A 22,581-nucleotide genomic window follows, 5' to 3' on the forward strand; every position below is an offset into this window, starting at 1 on the left:
ATTTACTTGTGTTTACAGTTTTTTTTACAGTCTTGTCTCACAAAATACCCTAGTCAATAAGAAAATTTACTATTAGACTATCTAGTAATATATATATATATATATATATATATATATATATATACGTATATATATGAAGAGTTCAGATGCAAAAGCCTCTAAGTGCCATTTGAAATTTTCTTCTAAAATGGTCATTTTTATCAAGCTTGCATTTTCAAGTTCAGTAATTTAACCTAAATGACAATTAATAGGTAATCCTCATTGCAATTTAAGTGAAATTACTGAATTTAAATATACAAGCTTGATAAAAATGATCATTCTAGAAGAAAATTTCAAATGGTACTTAGAGGCTTTTGCATCTGAACTCTTCATATATTGTATATATACTGTATATATATATATAAAATGAAAGGGGGCAACGTGTTCTAAAGCCAGCAGAACATTGTCTTTTTACACCATTTATGAGTTTGCTGGACAATGTGGGTACAAAATGAAATGTCATTTTAAAATAAATTATTTGAACTGATTTGATCAATTGAACTGCCCAAATGTACAAAAAATGTGAGTTGGTGATTTCTGTCAAAGCATTAGACTAACACCTGTTTCTACCAAAAATTTAAAATATTCACTGAAACAAGTTTTGACTTTGTTCAAAATCCTGAGGGATCAGCTTGAAGTGTCGTGATGCTTCTGCTTAGAAATATATATATGGCAGCATATATTTATAGATTATAGTGACATATAAGATCAATGGATGTAAATGGGAAGTCTCCACTATCTTCTGTATACATGCCTGTGTGAGTGTGTGTGTGTGTGTGAGAGAGAGAAAGAGAGTTGAAGGACAGCTTGAAGAGCAGATCATTTGAATTTTTCATTTGCTTGGTGAAGCTGTGTTCTGAAATTCTAGCCTTTAATACTCAGGCGGGGGAATGAGCTGAGCAGCATTGATTTTTACTGTTATCACTCAGTGCCCTCTGAGCCTACTGTCCTCACACACACACACACACACACACACACACACACACACACAGAATGAACAGACGGACAAGCCAAGTAGCAAAAGACACATTGCACTAACCATGTAATGGTGAGGAGCTGTTATTTATTTCCCTTCTGTCAACACTTATTTTTCAAATCAAAAGCCAATTTATGCATCTATCCCAGATCAAACATTTGATTTAGTCAAATAAGAAAAAGTAAACATAAAGACAACAGTCTAGGGATTGTAAACGGTCCAATTAGAGCAGGCCATTCCGTCTTAAAATAACAAAGAGAGCCAGCGCGCTTTCTGTTATTGTCATGAAAGCATGCGGAGCGTTTAGTGGCGCGGCATTCTGCGCACACCTCGACACAGCCGCGGCACGAGCGCAGGAAAGCCAAATACTCTAAAGCCTTTGTTTTCCTCCCTTTAAATCATCAGAGCTCACTCCACTGACAAAACACACCGCCTATTAATAAATAAACAAGCAAGACCAGAAACAGTTTTCATTTGAGAAAAAGAATTTGTCTAAATGTGATTTTTTTTTCCAATTAATATGAGTGTAGATTCATTATTTGTTGTTGTTATTATTATAACCGATTTCATTCTTCAATTTATAGATAGCCCTCATTGGTTTAAAGACATTGCCTAAAGTCTCTTCTTCAATGTAAAAGCACACTTTAAAATTAAGTTTCCAGTTGGGAGCTTTTTTATTGTTCAGAAAACCATCTGTTCTGGCACTTTAAAATCCCCAGAACACAATATGCTGATGATCTATATAATAATCAAGACATCCAAAGAACCACATAGCTCAACTCGTCTAAGGTGTTAAGGTTCTTAAGACAAACTAAAGAGCCTTAATTTTCAAAAAAAAAAAAAAAAAAAATGTATGCATTATTTTAGTCACCTGCAGTTTAATCACTACTGTTGTGAAATATAAAATGCCATCCAAGTGGATCTTAAAAAGCCATTTTTAACCATTCAAGGTGCGATATAACATTCAAACCTCCATGGGTGATTAGCCCTACCTTTGACCCTTAGGCCTCCCCATAATATGACTACCCTCTTATGTCATTGTTTTTTAATATTAATGACAACATAGAGCTGACGAAAGTAGTGATGCATGCGTCAAGTTCACATTTACAAATTAAAATAAATTATTCATTTATTATTTTAAAGAAAAAACACTGAGACTTGAGATTCAATAATAAACCTACTTAGTGATCAAATCAAATACCGATACATAATCTACTTAGGAAAAAAAGCGTTTAAGATATTGTCCCACCATTCAATCCAAATGTGCCTTGCAATCTTTAAGAATAGCTCAAATGTTTAAATGTTTACAAGTCTTACGAGTTTTCCCCCAATGTTTGAGGCCTGGAGATGGCCAAAGAGGAGGTCACTGGTATTCTCTTATGTAATTGTTGGCTAGTACAATCCATCTTATTACCAGCCACCAGAGCGACCTGTGTGTTGTGAATTATTTCGTGTTAAGTGTGTAATCTAATCCGGGCTCCTTCTCCGGTATCGGCTCGAGCTGCTATCGACAGCGCGAGAAAGCGACCAATGGCCAACGCGCAATGAAGCTGCTTCGGGGTCGGGATGATATTCCCGTTTCCTCCGTATCAAATACAAACACAAACTCCACGTGCATGAGAAAACGGACATGGCATGCGATATCCAAACGGACACGGGAATCACCCAAGAAACTCAGAAGAACTCTTTAAGGAAAAGTTACCCAGTAAATTAAAAATGTGTCTAGCCTATACTAAAGAACTGTTCTAAAGACATAGACTTTGTGCAAATGACTGAGCATGCATGAAGTAAAAATTAAAAAAATAAACGATGTGATTGTTGACCAAATAAATCGAAATTTGAAACAGAAAAATCTAATCCGTGTAATCGTGATAAGTGAACAAAAGCATCATTGTCCTAACAACATATTTGTTTTCCACCCATATAACGCGTCACAATTTTCTGGTCGGCGTTTCTGTTTTAAATCTATTTTCTTTATCAATAAAAAAAAGACTCTTTAGCACAACTTTTACTTTAATAATTTTCAGAGAGCAGTTAAACTTTCCATATTAGTGCGTACACATTTTTGAACAGTTATAATTTGTAGATTTATTTTATATTAATTGCTATAGGTGGTTTAATGTGGAAAGCAGAAATTACTCTGAAATATAGGGCTCTTAAAGAAGGTTACAGTTCAGTCTCAGGCGCAGGCGCGAGCAGGTGCTCCAAAACTGCTTTTAGGCGTTGTATGTAGTAGTCACGTAAATATTTAGCAAAACTTTCAAAGTTTCAGAATGAATAGTGAGCTATTTTATGGTTCAAATTGGTTTCTTTACTTACGCTTAGGAGTTGTGCGTTGCTACGATATCCAAATTCTCCAGAAGATCCGTGCGCATTCAGTCTGTTGACATGCTCATCCAAAAATATTCAAGTGGTCGAGCTGCGTGAAGCGCGAGGAACAGCTCGCGCCAGTCAGTGCACGCGCTGTCAGTGAAGCTCGCGGGGAAGTCCTCCCTAAGTTCATGAGAGCTGCACTGGCCGCACCGGAGCGGAACGCTCCAACCGACAGATCACCACTATAACCCAAACTCCGAGGAGCTCTGCCTTACACTAGCCGTGCTTTCCCCTTTAAGTTAAGCTCCTAAAGTTAACGTGAGCACACGCGCACTCCGTGGTCTACTTCATTATTAAAGTTCTCTTGCAGCGGCGGGGCGAGAGCGCTCAAGTAATGCGCATGCGCGCAGCTGCCATGCGGGGTGCTGCTGTTGGCTCGCACCCAAGCCAGTAATGGGGCACAGCACAAGGGCCAAGAGATGAGGCTCTTATTAATAGTTTCGTCCGAGTGATCAGCTCAGTTTTATTTACCACAGCCACACAACAACAACCAAGTCAAACCCTTGTTTTGGGATCAGATTCACTCACACTTATGCAATCTTGCACTTCAACTTCCACTTCCACCCTAATGGACCAAGCAGCAAGAAAATGGAGCTCATCTAATTAACAATTATCAACACTAAGTTAGACCAGCCAAACCACTAAAATAGCTCATGTTTATAAAACACGTCCTAACGTGACGACAGGAAAAGTCAGCTGAAGATCAGAGAGCAAAGACAAAAAAAAAAAAAATGGGTGAAAATATCAGAAGTTGAAGTACCTAAATCAGAAGTACCTAAAAAAGTAACCAATTGCATTACCTAGGCTTCGCTTGCTTGTTTGTTTTTTAACAACCATTATGGATTGTTGTTAAAAAACAAAACCTTTCATGCTGTCTTAAGAAACCTAATGTTTAAATTCATGTGCCGGCTTAATGGGTCACAAAATGAAATAATGAAATAACAACTGGCCTAACTGTGGAATATTAATCAATCAAATCAATCAAAACCTTTATTACAGACCCAAGATCCAAATCTTACCCACAAAAATACATGAATACACCATGACGCACATGCATACATACATACATACATACCTACAAATAAAAACAACATCAAAATAATTCTTCTACCACAAGACAATTATACCAAAATAACACACATATCTACTGTATGTATACATATTCGACAACTATACGCATTAAAAACAGAAACGTTTTTCTTCATGTTTTTCACATACAGACGTTGTCAAAACTGTCTGCAATTCGCATGGATCCGCAAACACAATTAAAAACACTGAATTACTGCCAGGCCAGTAGTTGGCGACGTCACTTTGTAAAGAAACACTATGCACCTATAGACTTAACATATAATACGCATGCGCATGGATATTACAGTTTTCACAAATTCATGTTTTTGTAGTTTACATGGAGACGTTAAAGGTTGTCTTCCAAAAGTTTGTGTTTTCTGGTCCCCAAAACGCCATTGTTTTCTACACATTTTTTCCTACAGTACTCCAAACCACGCCGCAGCACATTACACCTACTACAAGTTACACCTCCTGCAAACAAACGAGCGTGGATGTCACTGACTAAAACAATCTTTTGAAGTAAAATGAAATGTTTGTAAGATTAACTTATATATAAGTATGAAATTACAGTTATTGGTAACACACAAAATAAATTATACAATAAAATTGGTAATTACAGCTAAAAACCTACCCCCCCAACCCTAAACCTATCCCTTCGATCAAATTTTAATTTGCTGTAGAGTTCCATAAGTCAAATATTTTAGAAACTGAGAAAAACAAACAAGACGACTTACGGCGGTGACATTTTTGGATGATGTAACTTGAGGTAGGGCGCATAGTTTGTACTATGCTACCAGACGGACACACTTGAAATGAACGACCAAAACGCATTAAAACGTTTTCTGTTTTTAATTGAAAACAGTGTCGCGTAAACGGCCCCTTAGTCTAGAACTACAATAACCATCATGTTTACACAGCGCGCACAACGCCTCTGCACTTACTCCCCATTTCTCTCAACATGGGGATAGGAGAGCTGCCAGTCAAGGGGGAAACAAAGTATGATGCATTACTTTTTGGAAAAAAATAACTAAATTTAAAAGTAATGAGTTACTTTACTCGTTACTTGAAAAAAGTAATCAGCAATTTGCACCATGTAACAACCACAACCTCTTAACCACAAATCTGTCTGGTACAAAATGGCATAATGGCAGAAAGTCTCTGCAGATGCTGTACAAAAAAAGTAACTTAACAGCTTTTTTAACCTTTCACCTCAAAAATCTATTGTATGGATACCAGTAGGGATGGGCAACGATTAATCGCATCCAAAATAAAAGTTTGTTTACATAATATATGTATGTGTAGTGTGTATAATTAATTTGTATATAAAAATACACACACATGCATGTATATACTTTATATATAAAAATATAAATATTTGATATATTAATAACACATTTTTCTTAAATATACACATACATGTGTGGGTATTTATATATACAAATTAATTATACACACTACACACACATATATTATGTAAACACAAACTTTTATTTTGGATGCGATTAATCGTTGCCCATCCCTACGAGCAAATCCAATGAGGTAGAAACTAGAAAGACTAAAAGAGAGCAACTTAAAGCAATAAATCTCCACAATGAAGCAAGTCGCCGTTTAAAAGTGCTCAGCGATCACTTCTCTGTCAGCCAGACTCCTCTTCAAGCCCTGAAAAATGATGCTCCTGAGGGCCACATTGGGCTATGTTTGACTGACACACTGTTACAGAAAGAAAACAAGAATTTCATGCTGTTGGGTGGAATGTAACTAGCAGGGGGCTGCTGTTGATCTGCAAGCTTAACTCCACATGCTGCATGAGAATTTGGCTCCATAAACATCAGGAAAGAAACAACATCACACTCTCCCAAAACACCAGGGAGATGAACACACACCTCTGCACATGTCATTTTCAAACAGCTTTATATTTAAGAGCTTGGTGAAATTGGAAGTCAGTTCAAAGGAATTGGACCATTGAAAGCTTCTAATTATAAGAAAAAAAATTAAATCAGTCCAAAGGTCTTTAAGAGCAAGTGCAGGCAGGCCATACTTTTGGGCTAACATGCGCTCAGCGGGGTCTTATTTATAGACCTGCGCAAAACTTTTGGCTGCACACAGCACAGTGCTGACATGGTAGAACCAGAAGATGCCTGTCAAACAAAGAATAAAAATACACCGAGAGGGGCGCGAATGGGGTTGCATCTGGCATGCTGGCGTAAAGACGCACAGTTTATGACCCCTCCCCAACAGCACGCGCATAAGCCTATGTTGCCCACATATTGTGCAATAAGTGCATGAAAAACAATAAGCACTGTAAAAAATCTTCATTTTGCAGCCTCAGATATGTACTTTTTTTATCCATAAACGAAAATGATGTAATCATTTACTCACCCTCAACCATTTACAATATCTCTCTTGCGGTTTAAAAAAATATGATATTTTAAATAGTGTTTCAGCTGTTTTTCAAAAGTAACATGAAATTAACTCAATTGATGTATTCTAAGTCTACTAAGACATTATCACTTCATACTGATACACAAATCTCAATGGAATGACATGAGGGTGAGTAAATGACCAAATTTTACATTTATTTAGTAGCAAATTACAAAATGTTAATGACTAAATAGTAAATTGAAATAAAAAGTAATTTAAGCTCCCAGTTGCACAGAGTAGCAGGTAAACATTTATTAAAAGCTCTGACTAACAGTATAATTAAATATGACTGTTTATGACCTCTAAAGGCTTATTGGTGTTCTGTAAACACGCCGTCCGAGACTTATTTGTAAAGCGCCTTGTGTCTGTTATTCAAGTGTAATTGATGTACTGTGGCTTGACCGTAAAGTATAACATGCACTAGTTGTCCTCTGCATTTCATTACAATGACGGACTGTAATGAAAAGACATTATTTAATAGATTTCATTAGTAGTTCAAGTGCTGTAACCAAACCCCTGATAAGTGCAGAGAAGGGAGACAGGGGAGGACTGTGGTCACTGAGCCCCAGAGACAGGCTCCTTAAGCAGGTTAATGAACTCGGGCCGGCCGTGTGGGCTCTGATGGTTCCAGCAGCTGCCTGCTCGAGGAACAAAGGAAATATTTAACACCTCATAAATTCTGTTAATACCTGAAGAAAGGAGCCCAGAAAAAAAAACGCTCATGATCCGAAGCACTTACAGGATGAATTCTGCGAGTCAGAAACAATCAACAGAGGTGGAGAGCGAAGAGGAGTGTGTGACAGAAATACTTTTGACGTGTTTGTTATTTCAGAATTGTCGCTGATGTAGACATCTTGGTATTGGGTTCCATGTGTCTTTGCATGTAAGGGAGAGAGTGAAGTTTCCCCACTGGAAATTGTTTACGACATTTCCTCACACAGTAGAATGCATACGCTTCTGTTTGACTCAGAACAGTTATTTCTAAGTGAATGTCAGTTTGAAAATAAGCCATCATGTACATGTGTTTGTGTAGACTCTGACTTCTGTTTTTTGCATCGAGACTGGATACTCTGGGTCAAATCATAAATATTTGGAACTGACAGAGTAGAGTTTCATTTGCCAGGCTTTAAATCCCATTGAAGCAATACGTTGTTCATTAAAAAGGTACTACAGGCAAACAAATAATAACCAATTTGGTAACATCGACTAATAGGGCAAAGGTCAAATCACTTACAGATTGTCACTGTCCTCCTAAAGCTAACAGAAGTGTCTGAATAAAATCTTTGCCAGCGATTAGACACATTTTTATATGTGAGGTCTGGAGGTCACAACAGTGATGCATGATCTACAGTTGCACATAATCTGAGTTTAGAGGGCACATCATATCCGAATAGCGAGACAGAGAGACAGGGGAAGGAGAGAGCGACAGAGAGGAATTGTGTCTGTGTGTTTGTGTGCGTGTGTGTGTCCTGTCCAGCACCATTGTTATTTCATTAGGGTGTAGGATTACTTCCATTAACTCAGCATGTCGGCTGGACCTAAAGAACCTCTCTCTCTCTCTCATGGACACATGGACTTTCCATTAAAGTATCACAAGGCATGCTTAGTGCTAAATGAATAAAGGGCTTGACATACACCTTAAAGATGCATCAGTGCTATAGACAAAAAAAAATGACAAGGGAGCCATTGACTGCATTAAGTTGGTTGTTCAGAATATGTGAACAACCTACTGTATATTCAGAAACTATAATATATTTTCACAACATATAGTATGTAAGCGAAGTAAAAAATGGAAAAGGTACTGGTAATTTTCTGTCAGGACATCATCCGTTAAATTTATGGTCATTTCCTTTAACTCTTAAACAACACATTCCAATGCATAATACAAAATACGGGTAAAACGAATACCAGAAATTCATGTATAACGGTGGATTCATTTTTAAAACTAACATAATGGAGAAATGGTTCAAGGATTATTAGGGAGTCAGGACTGTGCAAATCTGATTCAAACTGCTAACTCACAAGCAGGTTCTAATCAGTTTCGTGAACCATTTGGACTAAAGCGTTAAAAAGAACCGATTCATAGGAGTAATTTATTTGCGAATTGGACACCACAGCTTGCTCTGTTAATTGTGACATGCATAAAACATTGATGTGCGCTCTAGCAAGATATATGATAAAACCACCTAAGGACGCACACAAATCTTGCCCGACTAACTAGACTTTAAATGGTCAAAAATGTTTATTTTTTTGTTGCATTTGGGATCATTTTCTTTGCAGTCTGGAGCCAATGTGGTCAGACTGTGACTCAATGAGTAGTCAATAATGTATTGCATAATAAGGTGAATTAGTAACATACCTCCATGGCTCAGCAGCACTCTAGAACAGTACTTCATGCCAGGCTGGATCCTGACTTGTCATCTACAATTCGAAGAAATCTTCAGCCTACGTGGAATTACACTGCCAATTTATGTCTCTGGAAAGGTAGCAGAAAGGTTATATAGCAAAGCATGATGTCTTCATTATGAATTGGTATGTTTGTGTAGGTGGAGAAGAAATTATCTGACATAACCAACATCTGTACTGCCATTTTAATGACTGTTAGAATATGAATGCACTCCTCTATATTAGTCTGGTCATTTGAACAAAACCACATCTTTGTCTGCCAGTAGAGCCCCTTGAGTTTGTGACTACTGAGCAGTTTTCTGCTGACTGAAGTCAGCGCGTGCATGTCCTCAGAGTATATACAAATTAGTGGGATACCACAATTTAAAAGTTTATGAGCAGTCACGGTGAAGAGCTAAAAAACTGAACGTGAATTAGATGATTTGTAAACCAATGAGTCATGATCAGACACAGTGAAGCCATCTTACCCACAAGCCCCAAAATTACGTGGATATAGAGGAATGCACGCAACTCCCAGCATGCTTTGAGACTGGAACCCTGGCTTCGACGTCCTGGCAACAATGGCCATCTCCAAAGATAATATACGACTGGCCAGTCTCAAACGCCGCCTCTCTCTGGAATCCCTGATAGAACTCACACACACACACAATGTTCTTCTGTCCAAGATCTGCAAGTAAAAACGTGCACAATGTTTTCATTGCTAATGAGTGCATGAGAGGAAATAAACATTAAGGGTTATATTAGCAAGAAAATGATCAGAAAATAACTGCATGAAAGAGTGAGAAAATAGAGTGGTTCACATGTTTCTATTTTCCATGAGAGGCACATTCCTTCAACATGCCTTAATAATCCAACTAATTAGCCTTCTGAGCTTTAATTATAAACTTCCAGCACTAATATCAACAGAAATGTTTTCATTTTTGATTCTAGGTGTGGTTTATCTCCAATGCTAATGACCTAATGTTTGAAAGGTCCACAATTAACTCTCAACTTCAGAGTTCAGTGCTGGCAGTGACAGAGAACAGGTCTGCCACGACCAGCTCAGAAAAAAAAAAAAAAACACATTTCATACCAATGATCTGCACCTGCAAGCATAACCGTAAAAATTGTGAAATGTCACTGTGAAATTAAACAAGACAATTACGGAGAGTCTTGAGACACCAAATTAAGACAAACCCAGAGACCTCATTAAATCAGTCTGACTAAAATGTACAAGCACACTGATTGCACCAATTTTGGATTGAGCTTTACACCATTAATGTATGTTTTACTGCCTTTTTTTGCTTTACAAAGTGGGAAACTGTGAATCATGATTATACATAACAATAAAAATAAGCAGCATAAAATAGTGCAAAAACATTTTTTTTAGTTAATTAAAAACTCAGATGTTTTATGTTCACTCACTCTCTTGACAAAGGGTTAATACAAACTCACCTTTTTATACTTTTTATTTTTTTACAAAGCTAACCATGTCCAATATTAAAGTAACTAGGCTCTTCTTCAGAATTACTCTGACATTTTTCCCTCTGGAACATCACATACTGTACATAAGTCAGGACAGCCAAGAGGGACACTGTCCAATTTCAAAGATCTCTCTCTTTTACCATTTATTCAGCAAGACCATTTAAACATTAAGGGGTGACAGTCAAATTGGGATTGATACACAAACCGAGCCAGAATCAAACTCATGACTCCCACTCCAAGAAAACGGCTCAAACTTTGGTGAGATCTTTGAAGCACTTTAAACCATATCAGATTATGCCCATTTATCGAGCATGCATTGAAAATGCTTCTCAAATGTCACTTTCTAATTATACCTCTCTTCTCCTCAACTCAAGCCTGTTTAATACAGTTGCTGTAATGCCCCCAAAATAATGTGTAATTCTTCTAGCTAAAAATGTGTAACTTGTATAGGAACACCATTGAAAGAGGTGCATTTACCTTCTAAACAGCCGATTTTATATTTCTGATGGCTCTTCATTGCACAAACATGCATATGAAGAACAACCATTAGATTTTAAGTGTACTCATCCACAAATGGTGGAAATCCTTTCCATTTTATATACACCCAAACTCCCAAGTCTCTTAAAAAAGATATCTCAATGGTCAAAATTAAATAGTAAGAACAGAATCAATTTGTTCTGAGCTCTGAAGTATCGCTGCATAGGCGCATGAGCAGACAACTGTGTTTTTGGGCACTATAATTTGGATCACTGGTTATGTTTCTTTGATGATGGCTCTGTTAGATAGTACTCATTATTAAACAAAGATCTGTAACTCTCTTTGACTGACCCAGTGTTTAACTAGTCACAGTCTACCAACCACCCCTGCTGCACTTTGACACCTGAATTCATTTCCTGAGTTGCATGGTGTGTGGGTGTGTTTGTGTGTATGGAAGAGTAAGAGAAACAAAGATCAAGAGACAAAAAAAAAAAAAAACAACAACCTAAAAACAGACTATAAAACAGAGGACATCAACCCTTTAATTTACGATGACATTATGATTTAAACAAAGGGAAGGTTTTCCTGGGAGGGTTGGAATCTGCTAAATTACCATTTCAAATATAAAAACCCATACTGCCCTCTCCCTGACTTGCACACATATATCTGAACATGCATACATCCACAAAACCAATCTCCCCAGCAATGGCGCCAGTATTGACACACAAACCAGAGAGGGAGTCAGTCTGTCATCGGAGGATGCAGAGGAGCAGACCGCTGGACAAACACTTTTGTTGTATTTGACACTGCTTTGATTGATAACATTAACTATAAACTAGTTAATTTGAAACAGCTCTTTTTTTATGAATCCATTCAACCAATTTGAAAAGCGGTTTGCATATCACTCAACTTTAAGAAAACTGAATTGCAGCATGGCCAGCAAAAATGTAGGCCTAACATTTAACCATATTTTCCTTCAAAATACAAACTAATATTGATTGTTACTCAAAATGGGGTAACTTTGGTCATTATTAAATAAAATGACAAAGACAAATAAAACATAATTAAAGCTTTTGAAGGAAAACATTATTACGGTTTTATAGTAGAAACAAAACTGTAGTAACTTTGGTATTTTGGTGGAAACTATAGTTGGTTACCATGGACATTTTGTCATTTTAAAGTGCTCATTTTTGAAGTTTGACCCACTTCTCTAAAACAAAAAACAAAAATGATTCACTATAATACATTTTACTTCTAATTACTGCCAAATACCAGTACATAGCATTCAGATTGATGCGGGAGTGCAAAGCTTGAATGAAATCCATAATTATTTCTGCAATTCTGCTTAGTGTCAGTGTAGTGCAGAAATTAAACACTTCCTTTGTTTATGGTAACAAAACTGAGATGCCATAAAGGGTTAGCCATTAGGGTTAAACCCAAAAATTACAATTCTGTCATTAATTACTCACCCTTATGTTGTTCTAAAACCATAACACCTTTGTTCATCTTCAGAACACAAATAAAGATATTTTTAATGAAATCCGAGAGATTTTTGTCCCACCATTGACAGCAACTACCACTTTGATGCTTCAAAAAGTTAAAACAGAAATTTTCTGAAGAGACACAGTCGATTTAAATGATAAACAGATTTAATTTAGGCTTTTATTCACAAATAAACATTCATCATCGCACACATAAGTTGTGGTAAACGGAAGCTCAAGCATGTTTACTTAACGTGCAAGAACCAATGAGGTTGATTCTCGTGTTACGCAGCACATTGTTCTCTAGCATGTTCAATTGAGCTTCTGTTTATGTTCGCTGATCAATATTTATATGTGAATAAAAGCCTAAATTCAATCTGTTCATCATATAAAGCAATTGTATCTCTTCAGAAAATCTGAACTTAAACGCTCTATTCATATGAATTAGTTTTACTATCTCTTAATGAATCGCCAAAGTGGTAGTTGCATAGACTCATAGATTTCATTAAAAAGATCTTCATTTGTTTTCCAAAGTTGAACAAAAGTCTTTCAGGTATGGAACGACATGAGGGTGTGTAAATTATGACATTATGACATTATGACGTTTTTGGGTGAACTAACCCCTTAAGCTCAAGATTTAAAAAAAAAAATTTATCCAAAGGCCACTGTGATGGTCAAGTGTGCTAATAATGACAGGGTTGGCTGTTTTAACCCCAGTGAGGCAGTCGATGCACAGGCTCATATTTCAAGTAATGCCCTCACTTCTTTAACTAGGCTGCCACTGAACAAGTGTGACCTGAACCTGGCTGACAAGGACCAATCCATATCCTTGATTCAGGGGGTCATAGCTAATGCTATCATGGGAGTGCTAATGATTTTTTCATTAGCTAATAGAAGCTCCGGTGTCGTTTATGGGTGTGAGTCGGTGAGAGAGAGAGAGTGATATTATTATTGAACTTTATAAAGATTATTTGTGTCATTAAGTGTCACGGAATGAGTGGATTAAGGTGCAAGGACTCAAGAGCAAAACAATGGGTAAATACGTTTTTTAAGTAATTAAGTAAATAACACAAAACAAAACTACAACAAAAACTCCCTCGTGGGGGAAACCTAGACAGAAATCTGACAGGATACAGGAAACACTAGGAACATGGATAACATGGACAACAAACCAGCACGGGACTGCAAACACAGGGAGATTAAGGCCCCGTTTACACGAAGGGAAAACGCAGATATTTCCCTGCGGATTGGCCTCTCGTTTACACGAAAACCCCGTTTTTATCACAGAAAACGATTATTTCTAAAAACTCCGGCCAAAGTGGAGATTTCAGAAAACGCCGGTTATGTGTTGTCGTGTGAACTGGGAGAAACGGCGTTTTAGGTTCTCTCTTGTCGATTCTGATTGGCGTGCATGGCTTTATCCTTAACCCCTACACTGCCGCCAATAGGTTTGGCATAGTTATGATGGCGCTCGACGAGGTATTTATGCGGGTGTGTGAACGATGTTATTTTTGAAAACGGAGAGAGGGAAAATATTTGTTTTGCTAAATACCCGGCTTTGTGGAAACGTGGCCTAAGAGGGTCAGAGGGTAACGAGGCAGGCAAGTGGGGGAAATTAACCAATAACAAAGTAACAAGATGGGCGGGGTTTAGTCAATTGACAGGAGAGCACATGGCACAAGGAAATAACATGATGTGCTCACAACAGACCAGACTAAACACAAACATATGACAAACCAAGAGTGTCACAGCTCTGTCACTAAACCAGAAAACTCACACAAGGGTGATAGAACTGTGACAGTAAGTGGATGCAAAGATTAAAACTCCGTCATCATTAACTCACTTTCATGGCCTTTTCAAACCAGTATGACTTTCTTCTGCAGAACACAAAAATATATTTTGAAGAATGCTGAGAGTATGAAAAACATTGGAATATTAATTATATATTTATAAGTGCAATTTGTTTAGAGTACTTTGGATGTTGGTCACAACAATACAGGTTCAAGTTGACAAAGATGAGTTTTACTTATTTGATTACGTATTACTTACTTAAAGGGATAGTTCACCTAAAAATTAAAATGCTGTCATCATTTGCTCACCCTCAAGTTGTTTTCAACCTGTATGAGTTTCTTTGTTTTGCTGAACACAAAAGGCGATATTTTGAAGAATGTTGGTAACCAAACAGTTGATGGGCCCCATTGACTTCCATAGTATTTTCCCCATATTCTACTATATTCTTCAAAACATCTTCTTTTGTGTTCAGCAGAAAAAAGAAACTCATATACAGGTTTGGAACAACTTGAGGTTGAGTAGATGATAGAAGTTTCATGTTTGGGTGAACTACCCCTTTAACTATCTAATAATCCTTCATATAATCTTGTTTACATCACACATACTCACACTGTGCACATTCAAATCTATAGCTATTATGTTTTTGTGCAGTCTCTTATTATGTGCTGCAAACTGCACAGAATTCACCAAAGTAATGTTACACCTGATGCACTGTCTCCAAACACGCCCCAAAAAAGGGATCCCAGGCACAAACAATGCACACACATACACACACACACATCAAGCACTCATTCATACAGCAGTTCAAAATGATTAACTTGTTTTACCTCTTTTTGCCCTCGTGGAATTACCTCTCTCTCTTTCAGGCTCTGTTAATGCATTCTTTTATGTCATCTCGAGTTTCCTGGATTCTGCCATCGCCGTGGTAACCCCTCCCTCCTCTGGTCCCTCAGGTCCAGCCGGATGGGATGCTTTTGTGTAGCTGCCACATTTTTGGGGTAAAATGATCCCGTCCCCTTCACCCACACACACATACACACTCACACAGTCAGAGTATTTGAACAAACTTGGCATCACTTCAAAATTTAGGATTTAAAAAACCATAGAGCGAGAGGGAGAAAGAGAGAGAGAGATAACCTCTTGCTCACAAATACTTCAGGCATCTGACCACAAATTCATTCACTTAAATATAATAAATCATTACTTACATTCATCCAACCATGCTTGTACCATCTGTGGTGCAGGTCATCATGGCCCTGACTACCTCAACAGCTGCTAAGCACACTCGCCGGTAAGGACAGGGACACCAGGTGTGTGAGACGCAATATGTACGCCTCTGTTTATAAAAGATGTGTGTCTGTTTCTTTTCCTCCTCTTCAAATGATATCGCTATAATCTCATTGTAATATTGTGTTTCAGCACATTTATTTCTAATTGTGCAAATTTGTTTTTGTGCCACTTTAAGAATGTAGGCGTGTATGTGCGCACATTTGTGAGCGTCTCTGGGGGGTCATACCGTAATCCTCCAGCGTCTCTGTTCCGAATGTAAGTCCCTGAACGTCTCTGGTTTCTCTTAGTAAATGATCTGATTAAAAAAAAAGGTCTTTTCAGCCTGGAACGTCCCAAAAACAGACAGCTCCAGAGAAAAGAAAAGAACAGAAACAAAGGAAAAGAGTGAGTGAAACGAAGACTTGGAAATGGGACAGAAAAGCCATACCAACGCCTGAAGCTAGAAACCACCAGACAATGGTTACATGTCTACAAATAACATACACCCACACATTAATGTTTTACGTAAACAGGTAGTTAACATTTATATATATATATAAAATAGCGTTAATGGGGTTACAGTTTATATATATTTAATTTCAGACATAAACAGTGTCATTGCGAAGAGATATTTTTAAAATATGAAAAATATTTCCCATTACAATTGATATTGGTGATGTATTTTAGATCCAAACTAGGATGCATCTGATATGGCACTTAATTACAGTTCCTGGCCAATAACTCTCAGTATTGATTTGAAACAGGAGAGTTGCCTGAGTTGTGACCTTTTCTCCAGAGGCATCATGGGAAATTGAGTTTAATTGATGAGAAGGCAGATGTGTGGATGACATCACTTTACAGTTAATCATGATAATAGTTTAATATCTTAAAAGTTACTGACTATTGTACAGTGTAATAATTACAGCACTGTTGAAAAAAAAATCTAGATAACAAATATTAAAAGAAAAGAGTTAAAGGTAGAGTAGGCCATTTTCGGAGTGGCTAGCAATAGCATGCTAGCTTTTAAAGCACAAGATCTCACCCTCCCTACAGGGTATTTGCAAAGCCGCCACTCCTCCAAAACACACGAATGTGTGCGGTAGGGAAAAAACAAAACCATCATGAGAAGGTCTTAAACATTACAATAATAATGAACATAAACAACTCATAGAGCACTGACCTGTATCACCTGACTGCTGCAGATTCATTTCAGCGTTGATCGTGTTGCCATTGAAATGCATAAATTAGTCACAAACTTCTCCAACTATAACGTCACAAGTTTCCATCTCTTCCAAATTATGGTAGTTATGGCATGAACGCAGCATAAGCTCATTGTTTTTGTTCAGGAGGAACTGTAAAAGGTGCCTTCTTGGTTGTGAATTGGTGACTATCTCTGACTAGCATGAGAGGCACCGATGACGTGTGATCTCTGTGAGCTAGGTGCGCGGGCAGGTATGATATCAGACCGATTTCGGACCGAATGCAATGATTGGACGAACATTTTATGGTCTTACACTTTCAATATATATATAATAAATACATTTAGACCACTTAACTTATTGATGCTAGGATGTGACAAGACGTTCAACCAGCATAACAAAAAAGTTTCTATAACAAATCACCTACCCAACCTTTAAATAATTTAGTCAACCTCACCAATCTACTAGTTGGTTGGTGAATAAACCAGACATATTTTACATTTAAGGATGCTTTTTTTGTAAAATGTAATAGCCTACGACGTGACGTATGTCCTGACTAATAGGCCCATTTGTGACAGCTGCCAATTTCTAACATGGCCAATTTACTTCTCACGGATTTCACTAGGCCTACACATCTCCAATGTCAATGAACAGGCAAAGGGCATTAAGTGGACCTACTTTAATCCATACAAATTAGACGAAAATTCTCCATAATCCCGAATTAATGAAACTGTCGCGTCCTCGTCCTGTCAGCGCAACGCTTGACGGTTTTTTGGCGGCAAGCGCGTGCATTGGCGTGGATTACGTGAGCTGTGCCAGACAGCTCTGGGGGCACGAGGCTCGTTCCCGCGTCCAACCATTGGCTGTGACGACCGGCTGCTCAACGGGTGTAACTCGAGCCCGCGGCCGCCCGTCAGTCAGAAATAAAAAATCATTTGTCCGCAGCGGGCGCGCGGCTTGATCAAATATTAATAGCGGGAGGGAGACTGTTATCCGGTGTCGCGTGAAAAATGATCCTTGGCCGCTCCGGAAGGGCATCGTGGCCTCACGGGTGTACAAACGGAGACGCAGTGAAAGAACAAAGTATGAATAGTTGAAGCACTCACTCGAGGAACGAACAATGATAGTTTAGTTAGTAATCTCGCATCATTTTCATTGTGTACAAATATCAACATCAAAGTATAGCCTACTTACCCAACAAAGTATACTTTGAATATATATGTATAAACAGTTATTAAACTGATTATTATGCTAGGTGATTGACTAATTGGGGTTATCATTTAACCAGGTACAGTGGATAAACATACACAAAGGATCAGCTGAGTTTATTGTTCACACTGTTTTCAAAAGGATTTCTCTCTCTCTTTTTCTCTTCCCCTTTCCTCACCTCACTTTCCCTCTACCTCTTCTTCGACCTGTCTCTCTATTGTCCTCCTTCCTGTCTGTCTGTCTCTCTCACTCTGTCTGTCTGTCGCTCTTTCTCCCTCAGTCTCGATTTGACCTTCACCATCTGCTTTGAATGAGAGCACTGTTCACTTTTGTTTAAAGGAACGCTAAAATCAGACATTCTCCCCGTCTCAGCCCAAACAGTCTTATTACAGCGTTCATTGCTGGAGAGGGGGAACCTCATCCGCTCCCAATTATATTCAGAATTCCCCTCTCTCTCACACACAGACACACACACTTACACACACATTTGCATGCTTATGCAGAAGTACTCTCAAACACATGCCGTCTTGACGCTTCGTGCACACGTATAAACACAGAGCACATGGTTGGGGACACCCTGGAATATCATAGAGGTGGGAGCCATGAATGATTCCAGTCTTTAGGTTGGGAATTCCAGCTTTAATTGGATCCGTGTGGCTATCAGGGAGGTGTATGCTTATAGCAGTACGCAGTCACATATACAGCACAGCTGAACTTCAGTTAAAGAAAAGTGGGTGTAGAAACAGCATTGGCTGTTGTAGTTTGGGAAGAGATGGCTCAAAGTTTTACAAACGTTACAGAAGGACTGGACAGAGAGAAATGTAAAAGGAGAAACAGTCATGCAGGAGTTAAAGGAATATTCTGGGTTAAAAAAACAACAACCAGCTACTGTTAGGCAGTGGAAGTGAATGTGGCTAATACCCGTTTCTGCCCTAGATTGTGATGTATATCTGAGTAAAACGGCTTCTCTAACAAGAAATAAGTGTAGGCTGGGACTTAATTTTGTCCATCAGGAATTGATTGGATCATTGTGGTTTGGATTGCTGCCCTCACTCCATCAAACACACAACATGAAAGAATAAAAGAGATGTTGCTGAAAGAGGGAACTAAGGCCTAATCCTCAGTGTCTGTGAAACAAGGCCATTAAATAGGAAAACAAAAGAACAATTAGTGTAGCTGCTGTGCATAACATTTCAGGCAAAATATGATTGTGTGCATTTGATATCATTTCAATGTACTAGATTATGAGAAGCATTATGTAGATTATGTAAGATTATGAGATTTAAACAGAGGGAATGCTTTCAAGAACAAGTACGGCTCAAATAATACACAAATCATAACAGCAATTTTATAAAATTATAAGCGTCACATTTCTGCTTTGGACCCCATTCACTTTCATTGTAGCCTCACTATAACTTTATTTATTTTTAGAGAAAACAAGTCATTCTTTTTGTGGTAATCAATATTACGCCACAAAAGCTGGACTTGTAGCCTAATGAACCTGTAATATTACTTGAAAAATCATATCTTACATCTGCTTATTCTCAAAAGACATGGATTCACAGTGAATTACTCCTCTACCGCACCCCTCAATCAGTAATCACCCCCACCTGGACAAACATTTCACACCCTGTACACACGCACACAGTCATGTTCCAGTAACATTTACCTTGTGTGCCACTTATTCGCTGCACTTTCATCAGGGCAAAGTTTACAAGACTTTGCTGTGACCCACCCGTGACTGCCCACTTATCCCAATGAGTCAAAACACAGACATATTCGCTTCAATTTAAAATACTCTTCTAATGAAATGCGTATGAGATGAAGGTCAGTCTTTGTGTGTTTTTAATGTTCAGGGGACTGGGTTGAATTTAAAGCTCTTCAGTCTGTGCATATGGTGAGGGCAGTTGAGAAGCTGGTCAATTTCACTCAAATGAAAGTAGTTTGGCCTTGATTCACCAGGAACACACACACATTACCATCACACATTTACACTGACACAGCCGTGGGACTAGTTTGGGGGGGACTTGATTCTCTTGTTGTTTTGGAGTGTGATTTTACAGCTTTATCTTAGTTCAAGTGTGTTTTTCTATTGCTGAAATTATTAATTTAATAGCAGATAGATCATAGATGATGCATGCGTGCCATGGAAAGCCTCTGGCAAAATTTTATGGGGTAAAAGGAATAAAAGCACATACCGTAGTTGCCTCTCTGATGTCTTACTGCCACCCAGTGGCCATTCAAGAAACATTCATGCACTCATGTGGCGGCACGGTTCAGATGTGTTGTGAAGAACTGTATTATAGCTCCCCCTGCAGGACATGGTCGCTACATCAAAGACCATCTGGACTGGAGAATCCAAGTGTATCCTGTAGTGAGGAATTATTTATTTAATACTTTCATTTTAAAATACATTTTAACTTTAAAATTGAATTTAAAATACACGTTAAGAATGGGAAAATACGATTAAAGTTTCTGCTAAAAAAAAATACAATTTCAGCACTGAAATAACTTGTGTTGAATTTATTTTGAAAACATTTTCGCTCAGAAATTGCTACATTTCGCAAATAATTAAAAAGCGGCAAGTAGCATTGAGTTAAACATGAATTTTGAAGTAGAAATACTGAAATAGTACTTTCTTGTAAAACGTATAGGCTACTCCAAATCTTTTTAAAAATAAATAAATAATGTGTATTTTTATATTAAATATATGATCCCAAATCATGTGAAAACCTGAAGCTTATGCTGTTAACAGCAGTGTTATTTTTGTATCCCTCCCTATCAAACACCACTGACGTTAAAGATAATATATTTTTTTATCACAAAGTAATAATTATTTTTGTCATCATTTATAGGCTAGATGCATAGAACAATAATTGATGTTATTTTCTTTTTGATTTTATGAGTTTTCAAAAAGCAAATCAACACCAGGTTGTCAGTTAGGCTGCACTTTGGATTTATTAATAAAAAATTAATCTTTTTTTCCCCTTAATTTTCTTTTTCAAACTTTTTCAGTTTTAGTGGGTTGGATTTTTTTTAAGTGTGCTACTATATGGTATAGATTTCTCTTTGAATCAGCATCTGTAGTAAAACAAAATAATTTGTGCCTTCCTCTGCATATGCACTTGCCCTAATCCAGCTTGCAAAATGCATATTGCTGCAGTGTTGTTTTTCACGTCTCTGATGAGCGAGCGAGACTTGGTGAGCTCTTCAGTCGCTGTTCAATGTCTAGGTGCTGAAATCTATTGTGTCATCATGATTGATGCAATTTCTCTCAGACTGTATGACAGAATTGCTCACAAAAGTTCATTCTAAAAGTCATTTAGTTTCTGTATAGTGTAGTATAAAGTTGTTAAGCCACTAGAAAAAAATATATATTAAAGGAACAGAGTTTTGAGTGAAGGGTTGATATGACAGATCAGATACAATCCAGACACGAGCAGTTTAACATTAGCTGCGTCTAACTGCTCGTCATAAAAGTTAGCTGACACACACGCAACTCTTATCTAGTTTTTAGAGTATGTGCATCAAGACATGCCAATGTTCCCTCTCAAGAGACTTTAGGATCTCTATAAAAGAGAGGTTTGGGCAGCCGTCCAACAAAACAATTAGCCATTCTCGCAGCACATGGGAAACCATGGGTTCACTTTATCTTTCTAATGACCGAGCCTCCCGGGCTCCTCCTCCTCCTCCCGCCGCCGGGCAGAGCGCAGCTGACCCGGGCACTGTTCAGTGTTCTCTGCGGTGGTCTTGCGCTGATGGAGCGACTGGACTTATCCGTGATGATATATATACGACGAACGTGCGCTTCGCACAGGAAATCAGGGGAACTCCTTAAAATAAATCGAAAAATACGTTCTTTTGGTTTTCAGGCGATGACATAAAAAAGAAGACGATGAAAGAGAGAAATAATTGTGTCCTATTCTCTTATAGCCAGGTGTGGAGAGCATTACAGCGTCCCGTGAGAAAAATATGTCCCATAAAACTTATTAGCATGAGATATAGGCTAGGCTACATATATTTCCATACACATCATCTGTAATGCTTCTAAACGTTTTTAATGAACATATCACTTTTCGTGTTTGAGCAGATTGAGACAAATAGCTCTAGAATCAACAAGAGAAATGTCTAAGCAGTATAGGAATCTTTACAGACAATATCCGGTAACACTTTAGTTTATGGTCCAATTCTCACTGTTAACTTGCTTATTAGCATGCATATTATTGGCTGTTTATAGTACTTCATAGTACTTATAAAACACATATTAATGCCTTATTCTGCATGACCTGATTCTACATTCCTAATTAATACCTAAACTTAACAATTAATTATTAATAAGCATTAATTATGAGTTTATTGAGGCAAACGTTGTAGTTAATATTGAGAATTGTACCATAATCTAAAGTGT

The 22,581-nt window shown here is 37.8% G+C and overlaps 1 protein-coding gene across 19 annotated transcripts in view; it reads right to left on the reverse strand.

The window, feature by feature from the left end:
* eya4 (EYA transcriptional coactivator and phosphatase 4) overlaps positions 1-22,581 on the reverse strand; it is a 74,190-nt gene that overhangs the window by 30,081 nt on the left and 21,528 nt on the right. For 4 of the 19 annotated variants that reach the window (XM_089124648.1, XM_089124649.1, XM_089124646.1 and 1 more), the window contains exons 1-2: positions 9,751-11,286; positions 9,237-9,353 (exon numbers count right to left, since the gene is read on the reverse strand). The gene's annotated coding sequence lies outside the window, so the exon portion shown is untranslated. Of the gene's footprint in view, positions 1-3,334; positions 3,697-9,236; positions 9,354-9,750; positions 11,288-14,548; positions 14,789-20,371; positions 20,543-22,581 lie in introns of those variants that run through there. The other 15 variants (XM_089124654.1, XM_089124645.1, XM_089124642.1 and 12 more) reach the window with 11 other exon arrangements.

The sequence above is a fragment of the Pimephales promelas genome, chromosome 20 (assembly GCF_988280905.1).
Source record: "Pimephales promelas chromosome 20, fPimPro1.hap1.1, whole genome shotgun sequence".
NCBI classification, from domain to species: Eukaryota; Metazoa; Chordata; class Actinopteri; order Cypriniformes; family Leuciscidae; genus Pimephales; species Pimephales promelas.